The 7,289-nt window shown below is 39.5% G+C and overlaps 1 pseudogene; it reads right to left on the bottom strand.

Moving 5' to 3' along the window:
* Nucleotides 1-1,204: 1,204 nt before the first annotated feature.
* LOC109248118 (40S ribosomal protein S16-like) lies at nt 1,205-1,612 on the bottom strand (annotated as a pseudogene).
* Between the last annotated feature and the right edge of the window lie 5,677 nt (nt 1,613-7,289).

The following is a 7,289-nucleotide window of genomic DNA, read 5'->3' as shown; positions in this document are numbered from 1 at the left end:
TTGTAAGTTTTTTTAAGTCCAGTGTAGTTAACATACAGCATCACGTTGGCGTCAGGGGTACAATATAGTGATGCAACAACTCCGTACGTTGCTCGACACTCATCAATCATAAGTGAACTCTTAATCAGCTTTACCCATGTCACCCATGCCCCACCCTCCTCCCCTCTGTCTGGTATCTGTCTGTTTCTTCTTTTTAGTTAAGAGTCCGTTTTTTGGTTTGTCTCCTTTTTGTCTTTGTTTTGTTTCTTAAATCCCACATAGGAGTGAAATCATATGGTATTTATCTTTCCCTGACTGGCTTATTCTGCTTAGCACGATACTCTGTAGGTCCATCCATGTCGCTGCAAATGGCAAGATTTCATTCTTTTCGATGGCTGGATAATATTCCTATACATACACCACATCTTCTCTATGCATCCATCAATTGACAGATGCTTGTGAAGTTTCCATAATTTGGGATTATAAATAATGCTGCTATAAATACAGGGCGCATGAAATCGTGTTTTTGTATTTTTCGGTTAAATATCTGGTAGTGCGATTACTGGATCGTAGAGTAGTTCTATTTTGTTTTAATTTTTTTAACGTTTTTTATTCATTTTTGAAAGAGAGAGACAGAGCACATGTGAGGGAGGGGCAGAGAGAGAAGGAGACACAGAATCCGAAGCAGGCTCCAGGCTGCGAGCTGTCAGCACAGAGTCCGATGCAGGGCTCAAACTCACAAACCACAAGATCATGACCTGTAGTTGGTCATGAAGCTGAAGTTGGACACTTAACTGACTGAGCCACCCAGGCACCCCTGAGTAGTTCTATTTTTAACTTTTAGGGGGACCTCCATACTGTTTTCCACAGTGGCTGCGACAGTTTGCATTCCAACAGTGCAGGAGGGCTCCTTTTTCTCCGCATCCTTACCAATACTTGCTGTTTCTTGTATTTTTTATTTTAGCCATTCTGACAGGTATGAGACGATATCTCATTGTAGTTTTAATTTACATTTCCCTGATGATAAGTGATGTTGAGCATCTTTTCATATGTCTGTTGGACATCTATGCTTATTCTTTGGAGAAATGCCTGTTCGTGTCTGCTGCCCATTTTCTAATTGGATTATTCGTTTTTCGGGCATATGAGTTGTGTATATTTTTTCCCCTTGGCAATTGTTTATTATAAAGGTGAACGCTGATCGGTAGGATTTCTGGTATGAGCACCAGGACCACCAACCTTTTTGGATTCGCAGTTCCAGAGATCAGCTACCAGCAGGGTCTGGTCGTACTGGATGAGGATGTCTTTGATCTCTTTCTTGGAAGCCTCATCCACATATTTCTGATAATAGGCCACCAGGGCTTTGGAGATGGACTAGCAGATAGCGTAAATCAGGGCCTCGTGACCATCACCCTTCACTTGGACTTGGATGTTCACCCCAGCAAATCTCTCCTTGCCTAGAAGCAGAAAAGGTTCCATCCAGTAGCCTGTATTGCAGTGTGTGTGACTGGATCATCCCCAGGGGCCAACCGTTCACCCTGACGAGGCCGTTGCCCTATTTGCAGTGCACCACGGCTCTGGCCACCTTCTTGCATCTGAATACCTGCATGGACTGCAGAGGACCCTTGGACTGCATGGCTACAAACATAGACAAGAGCTCCTCACCAAATAGCGCCACAACCAGAAAAGGACTATATTTTGTATACTAACGCGTTATCAGTATGTCACTTGCAAATATCCTCCCCCAATCTGTAGGTTGTCTTTTAGTTTTGTTGATTGTTTCCTTTGCTATGCAGATGCTTCTTATTTTGATGTAGTCCCGATGGTATATTTTTGCTTTTGATTCCCTTGCCTCAGAAGATATATTTAGAAAAAAGTCACTCCATCCGATGTTGGAGAAATTACTGCCTGTGCTCCCTTCTAGGAGTTTTATATTTTGGGGTCTCACATTTAGGTCTTTAACCCATTTTGAATTTATTTTTGTGTATGGTGTAAGAAAGTGGTCCGGTTTCATTCTTTTGCCTGTTGCTGTCTGGTTCTCCCAACACCATTTGTTGAAGAGGATGTCTTTTTCCCATTGGATATTCTTTCCTGCTTTGTCAAAGATTAGTTGACCATATAATGTTTTTTAAAGTTTATTTATTTTTGAGAGAGAGACAGAGCATGAGCAGGGGAGGGGCAGAGAGAGAGGGAGACAGAATCTGAAGCAGGGTCCAGGCTCTGAGCTGTCAGCACAGAGCCCAACGCGGGGCTCAAACTCACGAACTGTGAGATCATGACCTGAGCCGAAGTTGGATGCTTAACTGACTGAGCCACCCAGGCACCCCAAAGTTGACCATACAAACATGGGTTTATTTCTGGGTTTTCTATTTTATTCCATTGATCTACGTGCCTATATTAGTGCCAGTACCCTACTCTTTTGATTACTACATCTATGTAGTAGAACTTGATATCTGGAAATGGGATACCTCCACCTTTGCTTTGCTTTTTCAAGATTGCTTGGGCTATTCAGAGTCTTCTGTGGTTCCATATTAATTTTAGGGTTGTTGGTTCTAGTTTTGCGAAAAATGTTGGTATTTTAACAGGGATTGCATTAAATCTGTAGCTTTCTTCGGGTAGTAAGGACATTTTAACCATATTTGTTCTTCCAACCTATGAGCGTGGAATATCTTTCCGCTTGTTTGTGTTGCCTTCGGTATCTTCCATTAATGTTTTCAGAAACAGGTCTTTCACCTCCTTAGTTAAGTGTTTTCCTAGGTATTTTACTGTATTTGGTGCAATTGCAAATAGGATCCCATTCTTAATTTATTTTTCTGTTGCTTCATTATTTGCATATAAAAATGCCATGGCTTTATGTATACCGATTTTGTATCTGGCAACCTTACTAAATAAATTTCTCAGTTCTAGTAGTTTTTTTGGTGGAGTCTTTGGGCTTCTCTCTAGATAGTATTATGTTGTCTACAAGTAGTGAAAGTTATTACTTCTTCCTTACCGATTTGGATGCCTTTTATTCCTTCATCTTGTCAGATTGCTGTGGCTAGGACTTCCAGTGCTATGCTAAACAATAAGGATGAGAGTGGACATTCCTGTCTTATTCCTGACCTTTGGGGAAGCATTCTGTTTTTCACCATTGAGTATGATGTTAGCTGTGGGTTTTGCACCTATGGCCTTTAATATATTGAGTTATGTTCCTTCTAATCCTACGTTGGTGAGGGTTTTTAGCATGAATGGATGTTGTACTTTGTCAAATGCTTTTTCTGCACCTATTGAAATGATCATATGTTTTTTATCCCTTATTTTATTGATATGATGTAACACCCTGATTGACTTGTGAATATTGAACCACCCTTGCATCCCAGAGGTAAATCCCACTTGATCACGGTGAATAATGTTTTTAATGTATCCTTGCATTGTTTGCTAATTTTTTGTTGGGGAGCATTGCATCTATGTTCAACAGGCATAATGGCCTGTAGTTCTCTTTTTTTGTAGTGTCCTTATCTGGTTTTAGATTCAGGGTAATGCTGGCCTCATAGAATGAATTTGGAAGTTTTTCTTCCTCTTCTGTTTTTTGGAGAAGTTTGAGAATAATAGGTATTAACTCTTCTTTAAATGTTTGGTAGAATTCATCTGTGAAGCTGTCTGGCCCCGGACTTTTGTTTGATAAGAGTTTTTGATTACTGATTCCATTTTATTGCTGGTAATAAGTCTATTCTGTTTCTTCCTGATTTGATTTTGGGAGGTTATATGTTTCCAGGAATTTATCCATTTCTTCTAGGTTGTCTAATTTGTTGGCATATAATTTTTCATACTGTTTTCTTACAATCTTTTGTATTTCTGTGTTGGCAGTTGGTATTATCCCCTTTCATTTCTGGTTTCATTTATTTGAGCCCTCTCTCTTTCTCTTTTTGATGAGTCTAGCTAAAAGTTTATTGATTTTGTTGATCTTTTCAAAGAACCAACTCCTGGTTTCACTGATCTGTTCTAGTGTTTTTTTAGTTTCTATTTTGTTTATTTTCTCTCTGATCTCATTAATAACAATATTATATTACTAAAAATATAATATATAATACAATAACAAAATATATTAATAATGTTAATCTTATTAATGCAATTATTGATCTTGTTATTAATAAGACTATTGATCTTGTTATTAATAAGATTACTAATCTTATTTCTTTCCTTTTACTGGTTTTGGGTTTTGTTTGTTGTTCATTTTTTAGTGCCTTTAGATGTAGTTAGGTTGTTTAGTTTTTGGATTTTTCTTGCTTCTTGAGGTAGGCCTGTATCGTATAAACTTCCCTCTTAGAACAGTTTTTGCTGTATCTCAAAGATTTTGGACCATTGTGTTTTCATTTTCATTTGTCTCCATGTATTTTTTTATTTTGTCTTTGCTTTCTCAATTGACCCATTCATTGTTTAGCAGCATATTATTTAACCTCCATATTTATGTGCTTTCCAGATTTTTTCTTGAGGTTGATTTCTAGTTTCATAGCATTGTAGTCAGAAAAAGCACATGTTATGACTTTGGTCTTTTTGAATTTGTTGAGGTTTCTTTTGTGGCCTACTATGTGATCTATTCTGGAGAATGAGCTTCGCTTGAAAAGAATGTGTTTTCTGCTGTTTTAAGATGGAATGTTCTGAATATAACCGTTGGATCCCTCTTGTCCAATGTGTCATTCAAAGCCACTGTTTCCTTGTTGATTTTCTGTTTAGATGATCTGTCCATTGGTGTAAGTGGGGTGTTAGAGTCCCCTTCTATTATTGTTTTACTATGGATTAGTGCCTTTAAGTTTGTCATCAACTGCTTTATGTATTTGGATGTCATCGTGTTGGGGCCATAAATATTTATAATTGTTATATCTTCTTGTTGGATTGTACCGTTTATGATTATTTGGTGTCCTTTGTCCTTTGTTACAGCCTTTATTTTGAAGTCTGTTTTGTTCCATATAAGTATTACTGCTCAGGCTTTCTTTTCACTTCCATTTGCATGATAAATGTTTCTCCATCCCTTCACTTTCAGTCTGCATGTGTCTTTAGGTCTGAAGTGAGTCTCTTGTAGGCAGCATATAGATGGGTCTTGTTTTTTTTTAATGTTTATTTATTTATTTTGAGAGTGAATGTGTGCGCAAGCAAGGGAGGGGCAGAGAGACAGGGAGAGAGAGAATCCCAAGCAGGCTCCACACTGTCAGCAAAGAGCCTGACACAGGGCTCAATCTCATGAACTGTGAGATCATGACCTGAGCTGAAATCAAGAGTCAGATGCTTAACCGACTGAGCCACCCAGGCGCCCCGGGTCTTGTTTTTTTAATATATTCTGTCACCCTATGTCTTTGGATTGGAGCATTTAGTCCATTTACGTTCAAAGTAATAATTGATATGTGTGTATTTTTTACCGTTTTGTTGCCTGTTTTACGTTTGTTTTCGTAGTTCCTCTCTGTTCTTTTCTTCTCTTGTCTCATGATTAGTTGACTTTCTTTAGCAAAATACTTGGATTCCTTACTCTTTATTATTATTATTATTTTGCATATCTATTACTGTTCTTTGATGTGTGGTTACCATTCAGTTTCTGCATATAGCAGTCTATATTAAGCTGATGGTCACTTACTTTTGGACTCATTCTTTACTCCTGTCCCCTCCATGTTTCAGATATTTGGTGTCATATTTTACATCTTTTTATTTTGTGCTTTTCCTGACTGATTTTTAAAGATACACTTTTTTTTTTTTTTTTTTGCTTTTGTGCTTCCTATATTTCTTACTCTTACTTACGGTTTTTGTTTTCCACGCAAAAGAACCTCCTTTAACATTTCTTGTACAGCTGGCTTAGAGGTCATGAATTCTTTCAACTTTTGTTTGTCTGGGAAACTCTTTATCTCTCCTTCTCTTCCAAATGATAGCCTTGCTGGATACAGTCTTCTTGGCTGCAGATTTTTCCCTTTCAGCACTTTGAGTATGTTGCCACTCCCTTCTGGCCTGCAATGCTTCTGCTGAAAAAATGAACTTATCAGGCTTTATGGGGTTTTCTTTGTATGTAACTGTCTTCTTTTCTCTTGAAATCCTTAAAATTCTTTCTTTATCACTATTTTTTGCCATTTTAATTACTACATGTCTTGGTGTGGACCTCCTTGGGTTGATTTTGCCTGCTGAATCTGGATCTCTGTTTCCCTCCCCAGATTCAGGAAGTGCTCAGCTATTATTTCTTCACCTACATTTTCAGCCCCCCTTTCTCTCTCTTCTCTTTCTGAGATCCCCATATATGTATAAATGTATAAAAGTGATGGTGTCACTGTTTTCTAAGTCTATTCTCATTATGCAGTATTTGTTTGACTCTCACCAGTTCAGCTTGATTGGTCTATCCTCCAGGTCCCTGATATGTTCCTCTGCTTCCTGTAGCCTACTGTTTATTCCATCCATTGCATTCTTAATCTCATTTATTGAGTCCTTCATCTCTGATATGCTATTTTTTCTATCTTTTGTCAAGGATCTCACTGATTTCCTCCACCTTTTTCTGAAGTCCAGTATCTTTATGGTCGTTACTTTAAATTCTCTATCAGCCATATTACTTATTTCCATTGTACTTAGATTTCTGGCCGTAGCCTTGTCCTGTTCTTTCATTTGGGACATATTCCTCTGTCTCTTCATTTTGTCTACATCTCTGTGTCTATTTCTGTGTGTTAGGAAAGTCAGCTACGTCTTCTGCTCTTGAAAGTGGTGACTTATGAAGAAGAGGTCCTGCAGGGGCCTACAGTGCAGTGTCCCATGTTCACCAGAACCTGGCACTTTGGGGGAGACTCCTATATGAGTTGCTTACCTCCTGCTGTTGTGTCTGAGTCCCGTTTTCTTTCAGTCCAGACTTCTGCACTGACTTTGCCTGTTGTGGGCTGTGCTTGCTCTGCGTGGTGTTAGTGAGACCCAGGCAGGCTGGCTTTGAAGGGCCTGACTGCAGGAGGCCGCAGGGGTGGGGAGGTCGTGTTAGCAAAATTTGTACTGAGGCACTAGTCCTAGGCTGGTTCCCCTGAAGCGTGATGGCCTCGGAGGCTAGGGGCTGGGCAGGAGGCAGAGGCAGCCAGGGATGTGCAGCATCTTTGTGTACAGTGCGTGCATTGGGGGTCAACAAAAGTTTTGCTGAGCCCAAGGCCAAGGCCAGCAGGCTTGCAGTGGTTGAGTCTTCATGAGAATGTGTAGGCAGGGTGCACTGCTAGCCAGTTAGGTAGCAAGTATCTGTGCAGCACTGCCTCCCACAGGTGGCTCTGTGCTTATGCCGGGGGGCAAGGGAGGAAAATGGCATCTGCCAGCCACTCTGTTCCCGAAGAAGT

The sequence above is a fragment of the Panthera pardus genome, unplaced genomic scaffold (genome assembly GCF_024362965.1).
Source record: "Panthera pardus isolate Hobbes unplaced genomic scaffold, ASM2436296v1 HiC_scaffold_27, whole genome shotgun sequence".
Lineage (NCBI taxonomy): Eukaryota > Metazoa > Chordata > Mammalia > Carnivora > Felidae > Panthera > Panthera pardus.
The sequence above is the reverse complement of the archived record's forward strand: the minus strand, read 5'-3'. Positions and strand labels throughout refer to the sequence as shown.